This window comes from Strix aluco, chromosome 18 (assembly GCF_031877795.1).
Source record: "Strix aluco isolate bStrAlu1 chromosome 18, bStrAlu1.hap1, whole genome shotgun sequence".
Taxonomy (NCBI): Eukaryota; Metazoa; Chordata; class Aves; order Strigiformes; family Strigidae; genus Strix; species Strix aluco.
This window is the reverse complement of record NC_133948.1, coordinates 3,884,792-3,905,277: the sequence shown is the minus strand read 5'-3', so window position 1 is coordinate 3,905,277 and position 20,486 is coordinate 3,884,792. Positions and strand designations below refer to the sequence as shown.

The 20,486-nt window shown below is 42.4% G+C and overlaps 1 protein-coding gene across 8 annotated transcripts in view; it reads left to right on the top strand.

Annotated features, from left to right (window-relative positions):
* PITPNM2 (phosphatidylinositol transfer protein membrane associated 2) overlaps positions 1-20,486 on the top strand; it is a 142,127-nt gene that overhangs the window by 5,585 nt on the left and 116,056 nt on the right. For 6 of the 8 annotated variants that reach the window (XM_074844145.1, XM_074844154.1, XM_074844152.1 and 3 more), the window contains one exon: positions 10,654-10,753. The gene's annotated coding sequence lies outside the window, so the exon portion shown is untranslated. Of the gene's footprint in view, positions 1-2,698; positions 2,775-8,891; positions 8,910-10,653; positions 10,754-20,486 lie in introns of those variants that run through there. The other 2 variants (XM_074844146.1, XM_074844147.1) reach the window with 2 other exon arrangements.

The following is a 20,486-nucleotide window of genomic DNA, read 5'->3' as shown; positions in this document are numbered from 1 at the left end:
AGGACTCTGCACAGCTTTTGCAGTCCTGACTTTGTTGTGTTTGGACAGCTGAGGTTGGTGAGTGCTGTGACGTTGTAAGCAGGAACCTTAAAACTCCTCTGCAGAAAAGCAGTTGAGCTTAGGTAAGTTGGAGAGACTCCCTCGATGTAAGGAGAAATAGTAATTTGCCACTCTTTTCCTGTTCCTTTAAACTGCTCAGTCTTCTGTTGGAGACCAGCTACTGGGATTTCTACTTGGGGTTTTTCCACCAGTTTTTATAGTCTCATCATGGGTGGGGGGAGCAGAGGTTGGGACACTCCATTAATGAAACGAGGTAGTTTGCTACTAGCTGGGAAGGCACATCTGATAGTTGCAGTATAACTAGGAGGACTTGGGAAAGATAATAGTGAATGAACAGCTTCAAGTTTTGTAATTAGTCATCATGGCAGCAATTCTTGTAATGGAAAGGAAGTCAACTCTGATCTGTTTGGATTGCTGGCACTTGCATAACGATTGTCAAGCTTTGGGACACTAATTCAAGCACATTAGCTGACTTAACCCACAGAGCAATGACCTGAGAAGGCGTTTCTCTTTAACGGCGCAATAACTAATTTGGAGGGTGGGAGTGTGTAACAGCAGCAGCACATTGAGCACTTCGGCATATCTTGGCACTTCAGGGGCGAGGCTGTGTTATCTCCAATTCCAAAGTTTGATATTTGCATGACTTAACTCTGGATGTGTGGCAGGGCCTTAATTCCATTATGTGCTTTAAAAGGGTTTGGAAGGATTTCAGGTTTTTATAGTACAGCTGTGGTAAACTGCAGTTCAGCTTCTGCTGTGTCTTGTATGTGTTACTCATAAGGAGTCTGGTTCAGGACTTCGTGGATTGTTCTGGGGCTTTTTTCAGATGATTTGGGTTGGAGTCAGAGTTATCACTCCACAGGGAACCCTGAAGGTCTGTGGGCATTTCTTAAGAGATAAAAAAATAATGGGCTGCCACCAGCCACTAGATGTTTGGAATGAACAGCAAAACAATTTTAGGTACGTATTTATATACAGATGTGGTGTAATTATGTTTTATATACGTCAGAAGACAATTCAGTGGGAATAACTTCACCTGTGATTGTAATTTGTTTCAAGATCAATACCATAACTTAAATAACCTCCTCCTAAAGGTAGAAACACTGTAGAATCATTTTCTCTATGTGGGTGGCTTACCTATTTTAATGCTACTTTTTTTTTTTTTTAAGAAGGAAATAGACATTTTATATTTATCATATCAGATGAAATTGAAATCTAAATATTTACATCTTTTCACTGGATCTGAGGTTGAGCACCAGTTGTAGGCGTTGCCAAGCTGTTTAGTTGTCTCCTTCACTGAGTAGGTTGATTTCTTCAGGGTGGCGGAGAGATGGAGCCTCATATTTCTGTCTCTTCTAGCCAGTCTCTGCATCTGGAAATACTTCCCTCTGTGGGCTTGGTGACCTGGCGTTACGTTCAGAGGGTTTTCTAGCCTAAACATGCTGAAAGCTAAACTTGTGTTATCTCCAGCAGAATGCAGTTAACTGCAAACTGTGAAACTGGAGGGGGAGTTCAGGATACGAGTATGTAAATAACTCTGAGATATTTTGTGAAAAAGAACAGAAGGGGGAGGAAGGCCTCTCACTTGCTTTTTCTCTGCCATCCTCATCTCCTCGGTAGGACTCTCTGTGGCTGAATTCAGTGCTCTTTACAAGCAAAGGTGCAGGGTCACTTCTGTTTTAAACAAGGGTAAGCCAGTAGCAGACGTTTAAAATGTGGCAGGTCACAATTCAGTAGAAGGGACGGTAACAATCCCAGAGTTTTCTGTCTCCAGTTTTGCTCTGTCTTCCTTGTTTCCAGGAGGGCTGTTATTTTTTGAGCAGGGCTAGCATGGTGCTTTTAGGCTTCTGATGGAGAAGAGCAGATAGCTTGGTTTGTTTTCCCTTTCTTTCTTGTTTTTAAGCGTTGTTTATCCAGACTCTTCAGACCCATTATTTGTCTAACCTGTATCTGGATTGTAAAATATTGTTCCAGGTTTTAACTTCAACAGATGGTAAACATCTTCCATCAAATATCCTCAAAAATGTGTTTAGCATGGACACAATGCGTCTTTTGTCTGTTTTGGGACTACAGAATAATTTCTAATGCTGTCTTTTGCTTACATTTAATGCCTATAAATAGGCTTTTCAAAAAGGCATATTTATCTAACACACTACCTCTGTGAGAGGGAAGAGCATATTTGGGCAAGCCTACTTGAAGGATTAAACTTTGTAGTACAGCTTCTGTGTGTTGCTTTGGCTTCTCACTTTTATTCTGTCATTTTGTTTAGAAAAGCCAGAGATGGTTTGTCTTGCCGTGCTGAGCGTGTGCCCTTTGTATCTCTGCTTGATGCTCTGCTTGGAGAGGTAATAGTATTGGAAATGTAGCACCACAGTGTCGGGGTGGGGAAAAGACTCTGGGTAGTAAAACTTTTCAGAGTTATGAAGTCTTACAAAGTGATTTCTAACAGCAATAACTATTTATGCAAAGCTGTAAGGAAAACTGCTCCCTATGTTTCATAGGTGCTTTTCTTTCTGTGCCTGGCCTTCAGTGGACCTCATTAGGTCAAGAGCCAGATCTTCTGCATCATGTCTGCAAAAACATCTGGGTGGAGAGGATGGAGGGGAAGGAGCCTTCTTCAGTCCTCCTCCTTCATATGGTTGCCCCAGCAGAAAAAATGAACTTGATATAGAGGGGATATTTCATTGTCTAATGGAGCATCTGTAGTATCAAAGGTAGATATGTTAGAGCACTTTTTTTCCCTCCTGCTTTGTCTTTTGTGGTCTGTATGTCATCTGACAGAATTTGTGTTTTATTCCTTGTTATCGAAGTAGAACTGAAAAAAAAAGAGGTAATGTAATCTTAAGCATTGTTACAAAAATCATCAGCTAAACTGTGAGAGACTGTGTTTATTCCTGGTTTAAAGGCTGAGTATAATTTGACTTGTAGACCTCCCATTCTTCCTAAATCAAGTTTATGGTACCAGCAGCTAGGAGAGTCGGCTTCTGATTATAAACAGGTTTGGAGCCACTAAAAAGCCCCTTGAAATCAGTTTGGCAACTGTTTGAGAACTACCTTTTTAATATTCCTGTCAAGTATCCTGCAGAGGTCTCTTACAGCAAACTTATATATCTTGTAGATGTCAGTCTTTCCTGCATATTTTATTTAACTTGCTCTTAAACTTCCTAGAAGAATGCATGCAGATAAGCTTTTTCAAAGCCTTTTTAAAAATTTATTTTTACATGGAAACCTGGTGCTAGCGAGGCAAGAGTTAAGTAAAACTGTTTGTGCTGTGCTGGGGGGGTGCGACCTGTTGGAGCTCAGAGCACCTTGCAGTGAGGTGCTTTTTGCTTTTGTTTGGGTTTTCTTGAGGTTAAATCCCCATTTTCCATCACAGTTTCTTGCTTTCTGTAGCCCAGGTGGGTACCTCTGGACCTGTTGAGTGTTGGAGGTTGCAGCTGGGTGAGGGATGCCAAGCTGGGCGCAGGTGCAGGCGCTGCAGGTGACAGCCGGGGTGCGCGGGGTGAGTCTCTGGGTGCACAGACTCAGCCGGGGGAAGGCAGGGGAGACTAATTGGTGCTTGTTTAAGCTTTATCCTTGCAGTCTGTATGGCAGCAGCTGGCCTGAACTGCCTGGCTTGGATAACTTGAGCAGTTACTAAAGGCAGTAAAAACACAGGCACACACTACAGAGCCCAGGGGCTTAGCATTGCAGTTATCATAAGGTATTCCATCTGGAGGTGGAAAAAACAGCCCTTACAGCGTTTCTTTATCTGGAGGCTGGCAACGAGTGCAGAGTGAGTGACATATTTCCATTTCACTCATCTGTTGTCAAAATGGTGACACCCTTGAGTCACATTAAAAATGAGACCTTGAATCGGCACATCATTCTGGTAAGCACGGAGCAGGTGTTTGTTGAGTTTTCTTGGTTTTGTCCTTGTTAAGAAAATTATTTTTTTCCCCCTCCCTGAGATAGGATAAAATTGATTAATGCTTTTGCTAATGTTCTGGGTTAAAAATAATGGGAGAACCTGATTCAGGTGGAATGCTGGATGTTAGCTGTAAAGATGTTCAAATAACCTGCTTTACAACTATTTAAAGCCCTAAAAATAAAACAAAATTAAAAAAAATATTAGTGCCCAGTAGCCAGATGGTTGGAAAAGAACACCCCACGATCAATGAGGCAATATGTAAATATTTTCAATCATTACCACAGTACTGCTGCGTTAACATTGAAATTCAGAGTGCTATTCCATGGGACTCCTCATTGATCAGCAGATGAGCTCTGATAAAACAGAGGATAAAAGCACAATACTGAGCATTATTATGGATTGTGGGTTTTGTTGACAAGGACGGGCTTCCATCAAGGTCTACGAATGGATTTCAAACCCTCTTTAAGCATGTTACTGAGACACTGTGTTTCTTTCCTGGCTGTCAAGTACCGATTAAATGGTGTATTATTTCTTGAGCTGCTTTATTGAAGGTGAAATACTGCATAGTTGACTAATTTTTCTGTGCTAATTGCCACATTTATATGGGAAGGGGCAAGGTGGAAGCTGATGTAGAGTTCTCTGATTGAAATATATCTAGCTAGAAATGACTGGAAAGTAAGATAAATCAAATGGTTGAATTAAAATAATTTTTTAAAAAAAGGTTCTCCTAGAAGCAGGCTGTAGAGACCCTGTCTGTCTGACTCACTTAGAGATCTTCACAGGGGTGATAGCATTTCATGCATAAAACATGAAGTGCTTTAGCATACACAGGTGCTGAACCCACCAAGAGGCAGCTTTTTTTTTTTCTCCCTCCTCCTCCACTTTTGTGCTCCTGAGAAAAAAATCTTGTTAGGTTATACTTCTCTCAGAGGAGAGTTTGAAACTTGACTCTACATAGATGCTTATAAAAGCTGCGTTTTAAGATCCGAATTCATAACTGCCCACCTCAAAACAATACCATGCCAGCGTGGAGCAAATGCTGCTGTTTGCTGTTCCTGGGATCCCACCGTGGAGGCGGGAGGTCATCTCCTCTGTCCGGGAAGGTGAGGTGTCCCGCAGGGCGTGGGGAACAGGTTGCCACTGTCGATGTGTGGTGTTAAATGTGTGCTCTTCCCACTTGACATAGACTGATGTGAGGTTCATAAAAATCTTGTCAGGGTGCAGAGAGTGTAGTTTGGTTTCTTTAATGTATTTTTCTTGCAGCCTAATCAGAGCAATGGGTTCTAACACTTCACACCCCAGTCTCCCATTTCGTATAAGGGAAAATGGCTTTTAAGAAAGGAGGGAGAGGGCTTTGCAAATGAAAAGCTCGTTATAGCTACAGCAAGGAATGGAGCCCAGGCAGCTTTCTGGAAACAGTGTGCTGTTTGCTTTCTCTCCCTTCCCCTTGGGTCTGGCTGCTTACAGTGAGGCCAGGACCGTGTGCTCCTTAGGGAACGTAACCCTAGAGGCACTTCGGAAGGTCCAGATGCTACAAGCATTAGGCAGGGGAAAATGGTCTAGGAGCCTTTCTGAGCTGCTCTTATTTTCTAGTTAACTGCTGCATTTATTTTGGTGTGTTGATTAATTTCCTGGCACATCCTGGAGCCTGTTCTTCTGATTACAGAGTTCTTTGGGATTTTGAATTTATTTCTCTCTGGTTTGGTGCTTTTTAGTTGCTCGCTTATATCCCCTTACTGTTTTAGGGTGACTAACTGATCTGAGAACAGAAAACACCACCTCAGAGGATAAAGGGACTCTTGTGACTCTCTGTGGTCTGAAACTGATGCTTCCAAGCCATGGGCATACAGTGTTTGACCACAGCTGACACTTGTTAGGGCTTAGTGTTTATTAATGCAGATCGTGCAAAAGCAGTAGGCTGAGCTAAAACAGCTGTGGTGTTCACTAGGAACAATTTTGCTAGTTCAATTATTTCTGCATGATAGTGCTGTCAGTGTCTCTGACTTCACAGAAACAGCATGTGAATCTCGCTTTCTGTTGCCTTTGCCCTTGCTCGACAGGACTCTGATCTCGGGTGTGAGGCCAGCGTGTTCTGGTCTGTGGTCGTCACCAAGTGTGTTTGTTCAGGTAACAGCGATGTGGCAACTCTGCCTGTCCCACCAATATAATGTGTTTTAGTGGTAGCAGCGATGGTACCTCTTAGGAGGAAGGTCTGAAAAGCAGAATGCAACACATCAGTTAAGCAGAGAAGCCTTCCGAAGCCAGCAGAAAAACATCTTATAATTAATCATCCTCCATGGAAAGGTAAATGGCAGTTCTGTTTTGTGTAATGTAATGTTTTCATCATTTGGGCTAAAAATGAGCTTCTTGTTGCCTCTTCCTACTTGCAAAATGCATTTGCATGTGAATCTGTCTATTAATACCTGTGGTCTGCTTTCATGTGCCTCGGTGATGGACTGTGGTGCTGCGCCAAAGCCAAATGTGATGGGTTTGGTTCTGAGCTGCTCTGATGCCCAGAGACTTCCATGGAGAGATACTTCCCTGAAAGCCTTTCGAGGAAGGGAGGAAGTTTGTAATGTTCATCTTTGCAAATCACCCATAATAAAAAAATGTTCTAGCCTTCTGGCAACTCTTCCATTAACTCCCATTTCTCAGTGTTTTTGTTGGGCTGCTTTTCCCTGGTTTGCTTTGGACAGATGCGTTCCTTGGTTAATAATGCTGAAGTCTCCCGCACTTCGGTAGTATAATTTTAAAACGGAAGCAGTTTTAACTGTCTATTTCATTACCACTTATCACAAAGTGTTTCTGAAATGCAGGCAGGGTTAATTATTATCAATCTAAAAGAGGTTTAAAACTGACAATTTTTAAGTTTAAATTCTGCGCTGGTAATCTGTTCTCACACCTAAAAATAAGGAAATTAAGAATAGCATCAGTGAGGCCTCTGCAAACTGCAGTGACTTTAAATGATGACTTGGAAATACAGTCAAGGTGAATTGTGTATGATTATTCCAGAAAACTAGTTTTATAAGTATGTGATAATGTCCTAGACTACATTAATTATCTGTTACTTTCAGTGTTTACTGTAGAGAAAATTCTGGTGTTTACGGCTTTCCAAAGGCAATACTTTCAGTTTCTGTTGTTCAGAAATGTTTTTGCTTTTAATCACTTTTGATTTCAATACTTTTAGTAAGTATGTAGAGAACTCTATTGTTCTGTTTGGAATAATTATTTCAGTCCTGCTGTCACTGAAAATGAGAAGTTTTGTCATCCTTCCCCAATCTACAAAATAGGAAAAAAATATCCAACCCTGAAACAAAAAAGAATGACGCAGGTAGGAAGATGGATTGCTTTTCTTGAAAACTGAGGAGGTTTTATGTCGGCTCTTGCAGGTTTGTCTAGCTACCCAGTAAGGCTTTCAAGGTTGCCCCCACAATGAGTTGAACCAAATACTGAAACTCTTTCTGAAATCTCGGGTCCAGGCCCCTGCTAATTCTGAGAACTGCGCTCTGCTCTGTGAAACCAGTGAAATGGAGCAGGGCTCTGGTCTGACTCTGTTTTTAAAAAATTTATTTACTTAAGTATAGGTTATGGTGGATGTTTTCTAGCATATCCAGCATCTATAGAAACTTGTCTACCTTGTGAAAACAAATGTAGAATGGACTTTGACAAATCCTGATGCAGTCGATGAGGACTGAATTGTTGTATAACACTTAAAAAAGTAGCAAGACTCAGTCTGACTGGAGGTGTATTAGGTTAAAAAACTCTGTGGATATAATCAATCCTTTTAAAAAAGAAAGGTAATGTGAGGATTCTTGTTTACTTGCAGATCAGTACGGTTGAGTGGCTAAAAGGACTAATGAGACACTTGCCTTCCTGGAAAAGCGTTTAAAAGTTCAAATGCAAAGCAAGATGAAAATTTTATATTTAAATATATTTCCGTCATACAGATTTGAATAGGTGATTTAGGGAGAAAATCCTTTGGGTTTTAAATCATCGTATTGTGTATAACAGTAGGGGAAGAAACACTTTAAATTTCCCTTTATGAAAAAAAACTTTGCTTAAGAATGTGGTGGGTTAAGTAATCATTAATTCTGCCCCAAAGCATGCACACAGATTCTTGACATGGGTTTATAGCTATCAAATCATCAAATGTTTTTCTTCAGTTGGTTTCAAGATGTAATTTTAAAAGTAGTAATGATTTTCACTGTTAATTTTGTTGTAAGCCTGCAGAGTCTATTTCATTTACAATCTGGTCTTGACTGTGTTAATATTGGGAAAAAGAGCGAGAGTCGATAGAAGAAAAGAAAACTAAGATTCAGCTTTGTAGCACATGGCAATCATATTTGGGCGACACCAAGCAATGGCATCTAGTGAGTGTGCAAGACAGCTGCATCTGTGTACGTGCGTTACAAACACTGAATTGTAGCTCATCCTGGGTAGTTGGATTGGGCTGGCTGTTCATACTTGGTGCTTTCAACTCTCAAAGTGCCTGGCAAAGCTAAGCAGATGCTGCAATGCCATCGTGGGGCGGGAGCGTGTCCTCTGTGGTGTGCGCAGGAGGACACAGATGTGTGGTGGCTGCTTTGAGACCACAGTGGAAAGCTGTACGTGAGCCAGACCTAGCACATGGGAATCCCTTGTCTTTAAAACTCAGATCAGACTCCTAAACCTTAGGTTTACAGACCAGACCTGTAGTTTCCAGCCCAGATAGATCCACGTCTAATAGTTGCATTGCAGAAGACTTTGAGATAGGTTAAGCAACTTGATGCGCAACTCTTTCAACTTTTTTTTTTTTTTTTTTTTCTTTTGAAGCCCAGGCTGGGAAAGCAGAAGTGGCATTTGGGCTCCATGCGACTGGCTCAGCTGTGAATCAGCAAATGACGTTAATAAGCATTTGTGGACTAAATATATTTTTAAGCTGTCTGGCTGCTTGCTCTTGGTGAGATCTCTGAGATTAATGGTCCTGAAATGTTACTCGAGTTTGTTCTTCCTCCAGGATGAATCTGACCTGTGCAAGCACTATTATTTATTTAAATTGTTGTGCAAGAAGATACAAGAGTAAAGAGCAATTCCTTTTTTTAATGACTGGGGTTTTTTTTAATGTCTGTTAACTGAAGCAGGGTGCCACAGCTAAATGTATCAATGGTTTTTCCAACATTCAGGTTCTTTGTGGGTGCTGGTCTTAAGGCTTGTATCAAGGTCCCAGTCGAGGAGATACTTTTTTTTGTGTGGATGTGGATCCAGATTTGCATGTTCTGGTGCAAAACACAGCTCCTGCTAGAGGGAAGGTCAACTGTGCCCTTCCTGACCCAAAGGGGAAAGGATTGTTTCTGCTGCTGGCGAGTTCAGTGAGTTAAAGGCAGCTTTAATCTGAGCGGGTGGCTTTTAGGAGTGTGTGGGAGCTGCTGAGGCCCCGTCCTCCCCACACACATAGCCAAGCTATCTTCTGATCTCTGTCAACTTCCTGAAGCCGTGCTGGCAGCCCGTGGGTCAGTTGTCAGGGCAATGGCTGAAAATGTTCCATCCACCCTGTTAGACCTTGCACTACCGAGGGCTGTTGCTTTGTTCTGGCTGTTGCTTGAAGGACAGCAGGGGCAGACAAGCCAAGGGTAAGCCAAGAAATTAAAGAAGACCTGAAGGAACTTGAATATACTTGGAGAGATCTAAGAAGAGAGGGGAGTAATGGCTGCGGGCGGGGGCCATGTGCATGCCCTAAAGTGCAAACCAGATGCTTTAAAAGCAGCATTAAAAACAGTTTCCAGTGGTTGGAGGTAATGATGAGACTCTGCCTGAAGGAATCTCTTAGAAAGGCAACGGGCTGCTTGGCATAACGAAGCAAACCACATAAGCTGCTCAGCAGGTAACGGTTACAAGTTCCTTCTGGCCTGTATCTCTCCTGACAAAAATCAGCCTTGGGGGAAAGCAGGTAGCTGATGGCTAGAAAGTGAAGTATAAATGGGGTGACATTTCCCGAGCTGTGTGGGAAGGGAGCTGGATTTGTCCTCCTGGGTGCTGCTGGTTCACCACCCAATCTTTGCCATCCCCCAGGCCTGGCTGCACCGTCCTCTGCGACAGCCATGGGAGGTGCCTTCTCCTCACTCCTCCAGGTGTGGAAGGACTTGTGGGTTTATAAAGGCAACTCCAGCTCTGTTTCCACCCTCGAATGTGGGATCCTGCCCGGTCTCCGGGGAGCTATGTGGTAGAACACTGCGATGTGATGGTTTTTGCCTGTGATGATGATGTCCCCTTCATGGAAATCATTCAACACCCTGTTTTGAAAGGGAAATGCTTTAGGGAGAAGTTATGGTGTTGTAGAGGGGGAGCACACGAGAGTGGTCAGTGCAAAGCGCGTGCGTGTGTTTTTTTTTCTTTTCCCTTTCTCTTTCTTTTTTTTTTTTTTTTTTTAATTTCCATGAGTTAGAGATGACGATGACTCATGGCTTGGAACGCACTTTAAATCCCTGAGGTGCTCATTGCCGCCTACTATCACGTATTGAATTTCTGACATACCGGAGGGATGTCTGCAGAGAAACTCTGATGTGCAATTATAAAATGTTGTAGCTTTATGTTGTTTGCATAGGAGCCATTAGCATGGTATAACTGTGAAAATAATGCAGCTTTATTCTTGCTGTTGATTTCCCATGGGCATGGCAGTTAAGCAACTATGTTTTATCTTTCTCTAGGATGTTGACACATGTGGACCAACAGTGACATCCTTTTTCAGCAATGCTGTCTTCACTCCCTCCTGCATTCAGAAGCATCTAGAGAGATTTTTTGCAGAAGGTAGGTTCTGGCATTTCAGCTGGAGGGCTGCTCTTTTTCTTCTATATTAGAAAAAAAACCATGTAGATGTTACTAGGGAGAATGGTAATGAGTCTGATGGATACTAACTTACTGCTGGTAAGAGAAGGGATTAACCTTAGCTTGGGTTCCACTTGAATAGACGCCTAGGGGGAAACGTGATAAAATGGAGTCTGGAAGAATGGCTGTATGAGTTGCCTCTGAGAAGGGCTTGGCAGTCGCAGGACATGGTTGGCTTAAATTGCATAGACATGTGTATTGGTAATAAACCTCTTTAAAAGAAAACTCACGCTCCCTGCCTTTTTCTGCTTAGTTAGCATCCTTGTTTATTTAAAATGCTTTAAACAAATAAATTAAAAGGGAGAATGGCTGCACAGGATGTGCAATTAACATTTCTTTTGGGTGTATATTTAAATCTTGTGCGGGTCTTTTCCCCCCAAAAATCTTAACCTTGTTGCATTTTATTTGTGTTGAAATAAACAGTGTGCAGCCTCTGATACTACCATAAAATTGTTAATTTCTACCTTTTTTGGCCCTCAACTTTTAATTTGTTTTACATTGCCAAGAGGATTGACATGCAGAACTTCCCCAGTAAAAGTGTAGGTGGGGAAGCAAGTAATCTGTGGTGTTTTTAAAGAAGTAAATTTTAAGAGATTTTATGCTTCTTATGAATGTATGTATTTGCTACTCCCTTATGCTGTAACCTTTGGAGTGTTGCTTGTGGGTTCACTGTGTTTGTCCAGCTCTCACTGAACCTTTTTTGTGTGAATTCTAGAAATGTATATATCATAGTGTTAAATCTGCCTACAAAATTAGTGGCTGAACAGGAATTTTTCAATAGATGGGGTGTCAGCCTTTAGACTGTGTAGTTCTGCATCTTCTTGTTTTCCTCCAGTACATTTCTCACCATTCAGATTTTTTCCCTCTATTAGAAAGGGTGATTTTTAACTCTTAACTCCACTAAATGTTTCTCTTTGCAGTGATACTGTGGCATAGTAACTTTGCATTTTTGCTGCTGGATGCTAAAAGTCAAAAATTGCTGGTTTTTGCTTTAAGAGCAATGAATTGCTGGGAAGAACGGAGAAGGGATAAATGAGTTTGGATCTGAGACTGTTCACTTATCAGGCTGAAATATGTTTTCGGTTTCTCTGGATTTATACCTCAGGGCCGCAGCTGTTACACTGAAACTGCAGTGACACCAGCTCTCTATTAACATGCAATATCTGTACCAGAAATCCTTGAAAACTAAGGGTGATTTGAATACCTTAATTATCTCCTGTCGGGAAATTGGCTCCCAATGAATTCATCACTATTCCCCATGTTGCTTCCCTTCCTGAAGCCTCTCTCTTCAGGATTAGCAGAGCCGAGGGCCAGTCTGGGTAGGCTGCTCCCAGTGCTGCGGCTTGTCCCGCTGCGGGATCCCCGATTTCCTCGGGAGAGAGCCCGGCGGCTTCTCTTCTGCTCGCCGCAGCGCTCTGAAGGAGCTGTGGACAGGTCTCTCTGGGAACAAAGCTGCTGTCAGCAGCTTGAACAGAGGAGTTTATGCTCGTAGAGGCATTAATTGCCTTATGAATTTGTGCCTCTGTGCTGGGGGAGAACATCTGTGCCCCAGGAGCCTTGCCTCCCTTGCTTTAGATGACGCTCTCCCCCTTTGCTCCCCTGTTGTAGAGGACAGCGTGTTTCTCTGAATTAGTGGTAACAGCAAAGAGATGCAATCCTTAGCAATGTCGAGGGTTTGCTTTGCCTTGGGGCTGTGGCTCTATTCATTTCACTTGCCTGAAGGGCTTCACAGGACTGATGATCCTCGGTAGGAGAGGTGCCCAAATGGTCATTAATTTCCTGGGCAGGTGAGGGGAAACTGCCTTCAGAATTGTGTTCGCAGCAAAATGAATCTGTGAGGCTTGCGTCACTAGAGAGCAAGTAACGTCTGTGGATTGGCAAGTAAGGAACGTAGGGAGAAGAATGGGTTTTAAGCCTTGTCAGGGAATGCAGTGTTCATGAAAACAAAAAGCTGAATAGAAATGTCCATGAAAATGCTGTAGGCACCAGGTAATTTTCCCCTCTGTTCTGCCAGCATCTGTGTGCAGCCCTTTTGTTTTTCCAAACCCGAAGGCTTTGAATCCAAACTGCTGGACTGAGTGAAAATGATGGGAGGAGGTTCCTCTACAAGTTATACCTGGGAGTATTTTTTTCCAAATGACGTCAAATTATTTCAAAATCTAGGAAAGCATCCTCAATCTCTGGTGCAAGCAGAAAGGCAGAGCAGGATCTGAGGCGCCTGTGTGCATACACAAGGTGTAAGTGCCTGTGATGGTCCAAACATGGCAGTGGGACCTTGGCAAGAAGCAGCGGGGGAAGCAGTGTGGTGGTGGGAGATGGAGGATGCTGATGCAGAATGAGGAGGTACCTGTCCCTCAGCATCCTCGCTTCTAGCAGTCCAGGGACACGGCACTGCTTTTTTGTTTCCACCGGTCCCACAACTGCAGAAGCCCAGATGGGATGAGGAGTGAGTGTTTCTCGCTGTAAGAAGAGGCAGAGACTGACAATTAGGCAGGAGTCTGATACGTAGGAGGGCGGAAAGCAGACGAGGTGAAAGCAGATGGAGTTACAGGGTGCCTTAGCCTGAGAATATGTGAGGCAGGCTCGGGACAGAGATCTTGTGCACTTGGGAAGCGGTGTCCCTTCTAAACCATTTGTGCACATCACTGAAGGAGTGTATGGTGTCCTGCCAAAAGGAAACACAGGTTTGCTTTGCAGTTGATTCCTTCTAATGCCCTTCTAGCACTCCCTGCCTTGCCTGTAGCACCTGCCTGTGCCATGCTGTGCTGTGATTTTTAGGTACATTTCCACCCTGGCTGTGTAACGTGACAAGCTTTTCCCCTTCCAGAGCCCGGTGCCCTTTTATATGGACACAAATTGGGGCTGCATTTGACTTTTCTGCATCCTGTACTTACCAGGGGACTTACTGTATGACCCATGACATGAGAATTGTACCCCTTGTAAGGGATGAGTTTATGGAAACCAACCAAATGCAGAGAAATCTATCCTCACGTTGGATCCTTCATAGACTATACTGCAAAACACTTTACAATGAGTTAGATCAAGGTGATAACACTTCAGAGAGCTGAGTGATGGCTGCTTTTTTACTGTCAAGGAGAGGAACCTGTTCAGCAGTGTAACAGAGCAGTACAATTGTGGCATTCCCCTATCTCAACACGTAAAGGTTGTGGGTTAGTGTGGCACTTGTTATAGTGCCAGGCAGGGAGAAGGGGGAGCTGCTAATAGGTAAGGGAGAGGGAATGGAGTCTGGTAAAGGTAGGAGATAGTTACGGGTAAACACAGTTAGACCTGATAGTCTACAATGTAAATGTTGGATCCCTTTTCAAAAAAGATAGTCTCTTGTGTAGTCTGGCACTATGAAATTACTAGTGGAAATATGGGTGAGTTTTTCAGTTGTTTTCCTCCTTTTACAATAGAAACACTAGACACGAGGAACTGTTTGGACATACGTATTTAACTGGGAGGAAAGAGCTGTGACACTGGTGTGGTTGTAACCACAAACTAACTGACAGTTTCCTGCTGCAAGTAACTTTCTATAGGTCTAAACCTTGTTCATGTGTGTTTGCCTGTGCTGTTTAAATACCCGAGGAAGATTCTACTGTTTCTAGGTTTCTTGTTTTTGACAAAGTCTTTGTTGTAGTAATTTGGGGGATGGCAGCATGAAGAGAGATCATTACAGCCCTAATACCAATTCAGGTCCAGAAGGTTTCTATATTTTACGACCTTGTATAATGTAAAAGTCAAGAAGTAACCCCATTAAATGTGTGTCAGACTGGTTTTGCAATTACATGTGCGTGTACAAAGCTCTTGTTTATTTCTGGGCAGAAAGGATGTAATTGCATGAAAGTACCTGTGTGGCTGAGACCTCTTCATCTGAATTTCCATGGCATCATTACTTGCTTCTAACTCTCCTACCTCCTCCCCATTCTTCTCCCCTGTGATGTGTTAAATATCACGGCTGCAAAAATGAGGGCATGTTTTTCCCTGCTGTTCTCATTCCAGCTGGAAAACTTGGACAGATCCTTCCCTTGTGGTTTGTGACACTGTAAATAAAGGCTTGGGAGGTCACACGTTTTCCATCTCAAGTTATTTTGATTCCAGTGCTGGAATGGTGGGGGGAGGGAGGAAGGAAATAAATAAAAATTTTTAAAAACCCCAAACAACTAACCCCAAACTGTTCTGGCTTATTGTGGGAAAAAGAACTCATTAATGCAAAGGGAAAACAATAGGGAAAAAGGCCTTTACAAAGAAGACGTAGTCTTTCACTAAAGCTGGGACTTGAAGAATTAGGGTCAAAGATTTCAAAGGAATCTTCCAGTGAGCTTTGAAATAAAATTTATCTACAAAGTAGAGGCCCTGAACACCAAGCTCCTGTGATCTGGTGCTGTTCCTGAAAGATCTGCTGTCTAGCTTTAAAGGCATATTGGCGTGACTCTATAAGCATATTGGTGAGTAATTTTACCTATGTTCGTATGAATATGGTTACTCATATGCTTAAATGTCAGTTTAAGTGGGCTTTTAATTATGGAGTTGAGAAATTCTGGTCGTAGGTCTCGCTGCCTGTGATGCATCTTGCGGTTTGGCTAGCCTGATCGCTGCTTACAGCCCAGGGCAGTACCTGATGGGGTCGGGGGCATGGTGGGTGGAAAACACATATGCACACTTGCTCAAGATAAATGATACAGTTCTGAAAATCAGCACAGAATCGTGATGTGTTGTGGTGGCTGTTACTGCTGTTGTTCACAGCTGGTGTCCTACATCTGGCAGGCTTGGTCTCCTCAGCTGCGTCCCTTTCCGTGTTGGTGTTTGAGGCTTTGAATATTCACAGAAAGCACTGCTTAGGTTTCAACTTGTATTTCATATTTTTGCTTTTGATATTTGTATAATCCTGTTTTGGATTTACTAAGAAATGAGCTCAGAACAAGGTCCACTGGGCTTTACTACTGGGTGGTGATATGCAGAATATGATTAATATTGGCTTACAGTGGAGGAACTAACAGTTACTGGCAACTGTGTCGCTAACTTTTGTTGAATTTTGAAGAGGCCTTTTCCTGGTAAAGATTTTTTTTAGTTTTTAAAATCAAAACAGGATACAAAATGTGAATATAATCTGTCACTACAGAACTCGCATTGTACCTTGACACTACAGAAGTATTTTTTTCCATAAACTGTTACATTTATAAATGTACAGCAGGAACAAAAGAGAAGCATTCCACATCTAGATGTTAATCTCTGCACAGGATAGTCTTTTGATTCAGTAACTTTTCTTTTCTTCCTTGATCTTCTTTTGCATTTTTTTTCTTTAATGGGCACATGACATATGGACATCAAAAATAATGGCCCAATTTCACCCCTGCTGTAGCTCATTGACGTCATTAAAGCTACAGCAGGGATGACTTGGCCCAGATTCTTTAAAAATAAGACCTGATGAACAACCCCTCATGGAAAAGCTGTGTAGAGAAGGTTGTCCTGAGCATAGCTTAGAGCAGATGCTATGCAATTCACTGTAACATTCGATAAAATTCCCATTGGCACCGTTCCTGTGAAATGGAGGTAGGACCCTTCCTGGAGGGGACAGCTAGGCATGTGCTTGCAGACCTGTTTTTACCATACGTAATAGTGTGATGGAAGGGGGCAATTAATGATGTGAGAGAAGGCCACTTAAAGTAGAAGCAGATCTGGTGGAGACCTGACTTGCTTGGAAGCTGTCAGAGGTGTTTCCTCTGCCTGAGGACTGCGCTTGCATGTGGCAAGCCGAAAGATGAAAACCATGGTAGAAGTGATCTGTGGAAAACCGTTGCCTTGAGCAGATTTTTAGGAAGACAGTTTGTATCTGTTTTCTCTTTTTGTACTTTTTCCTCGCTGCTGCCCAGAGGTAGTGTTCCCTGCAACGCTGGAGTATTGTCACACAAGGAGGAACACAGCAGCTCTCTCTTCCCTGACATAAAGGGGCCCTTCCAGGTTCAGTATTTCAAGGTACATCTAAGGTGCAGCTGCTTTTGCAGGCCATATTGCCCTCTTTATAACTTGGGATAGAAACAGAAATTACAGGGAATATAGGTGAAAGAAGGCAATACAAATCTTGGTGAAAATAGTAGATTTGACCTTGATTTAAATGCTCAGTCTGAATTAAGCTGAAATCTGATCAGATTTGAACAAACTGAAAACAGAGACAAATGTGAAAGGTTCTCAAGAGCTGTTGACTACTTTCCATTTGCTAAAATAGTGGGAGCGATTCATGGATGGCAGTTCTGAAAATCTTTATGCTAACTTACAAAGTGAGTGTTTTGCTCGCAGTTATTTATAACTGCAGGAAGAAACACCCTTTAAAGAGCAGTCAGAGCCCCAAAGCTGTATCTGTAGTGGGTAAATGCTTGATGGCTGTTTGTATAGGCAATATTCATTGCCTAGGGCATCTTTAATTTAACTGAATTCTTGGTTCTTGGTGGTAATAACTGTATCTGGCCAAGACAGGTTCTCTTGCAGTGAGTCCAAGAAATCAGATAGTTCTTTCTCTGATGCCAGACTCTTCTGGTCCACTGAATATAACTGCAAGAACACATAGTTCCCAAGAAGGAAAATGCTTACTGTGTTTTTGGTGACAGCTGAAGCTAACTTGGGGGAGGGAGAGATGGAGCGAATAGCACTCTTGTCTGCTTATGAGAGCATGTTCATTTTAAGGGAATTTAAGTCGAAAAAGTTTTTTGCAGTTGAAAGCCAGAATAGTGTCAAAGTGACATTGACTAGTATAAATAGTGAAGGGAGAATTAGATCTTTAAAATATATTCAGTCTTTTGATTAGTCATCCAAAACTCTGCTGGTAAGACAGGGAAAGAAATCTGGGCTTAACCTGATAAATGTCCTTCTAACGGTGGAAAAAGTCAGGAAAATTGAGAATTTAATTCATGATATCCAGAGAGACCATGCAGCGGCTGGCAGCAGACTTCTAAGGGAGAGTGTTAATGCTAGTGGAAATAGAGGGGGGGAAAAGGTAACTGAAAACTCTGCAGCCTTTAGGGCTTTTGGAAGCAAAAGATTTGATGTAATGCAGATAAGAGTGATGTTAGCTTCTTTTTATTGCATAGAATACAGCCTTATCTGATGAAACTGTTCTGCTTTGAGATTCTCTTTCCTTGTATTGTCATCCTTCATCCATTTCAAGCTCCCCTATGTCATTGTGGGTGGACTTATTTAGGGTCTAATCCTACTTCCATTGAGGCCAAAAGCAAAACTTTCTAAATTTGAAGAGAACCTGCCCTAGGACTTCAGGTGGAACCCCTGCTGTCTCTCTCCAACCAAACAGATGAGCAGCATGGGTTGAATATTTATGCCAGATCTGATAAATGCTTGATTATTGGAAAGAAGGGTTGAAGAGAGGATTCTACCTGAGTGAGAGAATGTATCAAAATCCTTAAATGGTGTGTCTCTTTGACTGAGCCATAGCAGTTAATTTTCCAGAGACAGGCTACCTCGTGATGGGTCTTAGTGGAGTACAGGAATGATTCATTTCTGGGGTATATGGTATAGAGATCCTTGTCTTAATGATCAGAAATGTTTCTTTTGGCTGAACATATGATTTTCAGGAAGATGTAAAATTGTTAATGGGCAGTAGCACACCGTTATGTATGCACTTACACAAAGCACATACTTCCCTCTAAATCAAGGCCAGCTTCCTTTCTGAAGGCTGAGCAGATCACGTCTCACACAGCACTCTGAGGCAGCGCTGGGAAATTACGTGCTACAGCCAAGTTTTGTTTTATGTCCTTTGAAACATCAGTGTGAGGATGTGCACATTGCACCAGTGTCCCCAGGGTGCATATAGGTTATCAGTGAGATAACATTGGCTGAGCCCTAGCACTAAAAGTGTTTCGGCGGGTGCGGCTGCATAGTTGTGACCACTTCTGATTGCATCTCAGCTTTACGTCTTCAAGTGGAAACTGTCCAAAAAGTACCAGTTCTCACTGAGGCAGTATGTTCTGCAGTACAAGTTTGCATTAATCGCTGTGCATGGGCTGTGCTGGCTGTGAGCAGAGAGAAAGATGCACCAGCAGATGTATTGACAGACTCTCTCGTGTATCCATTTTGTTTATGAAGAATGATGAGTTGAAATCAATATGCAGATCAGGAGTGCTCTGAGTATCTAAAGAAAATCCTTTGAGTGTGCTGTTTCTGCATCATCCCAGCAGTTGTGTTTATTAAAAAAAAAAAAAAAAAAAGATGGGGGTGCAAATACCATATTTATTCAGATAAGAAAGGAATATGGGGATGGAGCCCTGGAGAAAAGGGGAACCATTCAGTGCTGAAGGAGAACTTTCAGTTTATTTCATTGGAAATTTTAATCTATTCTGGATGATTTAACTGTTAAGCTCTAGAGCAATGGGCTCACTTCAGCTCATTGCCTACTAAGTGCTTAGGTTCCAGTGGGTGCCCTTAAGTCCTGTAGAGGCGCATAAGGTTCAGCTGTCTTCTTAAGAGCTCATGGAGAGTAACAAAGAAGGAGGAAAGGGAGAATTTCTGACAGAGCTATTTGTGTTTATGAAAGAACTGTTTTAAGAAAATAACCTTGAAATTAATTTGAGCTATTCCCTTGATCACTGACTCAAGTTTGTCTACTAATTCTTCTGTATATAGCTAGAACCCAATCTACCAATAAAAGTTCTTTTCTTTTTTATTATTTTGAGGTTTATTTGATGGATTATGTTTCTAGGTAACTGTTGAAGGTTATTTCTGGGAAATACTGCCAGAATGCTTATTAGCATGCGACTAGACCCAGGTAGAGTCCCTTTTGAAAATTTGGCTGTTCTGTGCATCCTCAGTGAGGGGCAGTGACTGTGCTAAAGTGTGCAAGTCCTCCCAGTTCCCTGCCCACGCTGGGCCTGGAAATAACTCTGTCAATAGTAGAAATGTCACAGCAGGAATGACTCGCTGGATGTGCCCAATTCAATTTATCTAAATGAGCTGTGATCTTGGATTTAACATGCTGTTTCATAGCTAAGATAAGAGGCACATGAATTAGATTATTGTTGGAAAAAAATAGAGGGGTGCTGATATAAATACTTCTGTGAGAAGTTTGGCAGAACATTAGCAAGTCTTTTTATATTTAGGAACAGCAGTGGTCAAAGTAGTATCCTGCAAAAGATGCTTGCCACATGATACGAACTCCAGTCATTAAAAAAAGATGAATCAGATTAAGAGATGCAGGGTTTTTTTATTTGCTTTCAAGTCTTCAGATGTCGGTGCAAGCTTTAATCAGCAGCTGTGCTGGTGAGAAACTACTGGGTGAAATGGAAGTGGAGGATGTGAGCAGAGATGCTCCTGGCTGAGTGGCTTAGGGAGGCTACTGCCCCACAGGTACTTGTCTCTCAAGGATGATGTGAGCACTTTTGTCCCTTTTGGGGCCATGTCAGCAGCAGCCAAGGGTGTCCCTGTGGTTTGTGGAGCTGAGGAAATGTTCAGCAGAGGGGCAGTTGCATGGATGGTGAAGGTGGGTGCCCAAGAGCGTTCTTGCCTGTGCGTGAGACTCCTGGATAAGAAAGTGCAGCACCTGAGCCCTAGCAGAAATATTACAAGTCATGTGATATCAATGGTTGGCAGCTGACTGTATTGACTGTGCAGTCTCTTAGACAGTTGTCTGATGCCATTCTTTTAAGTGGCC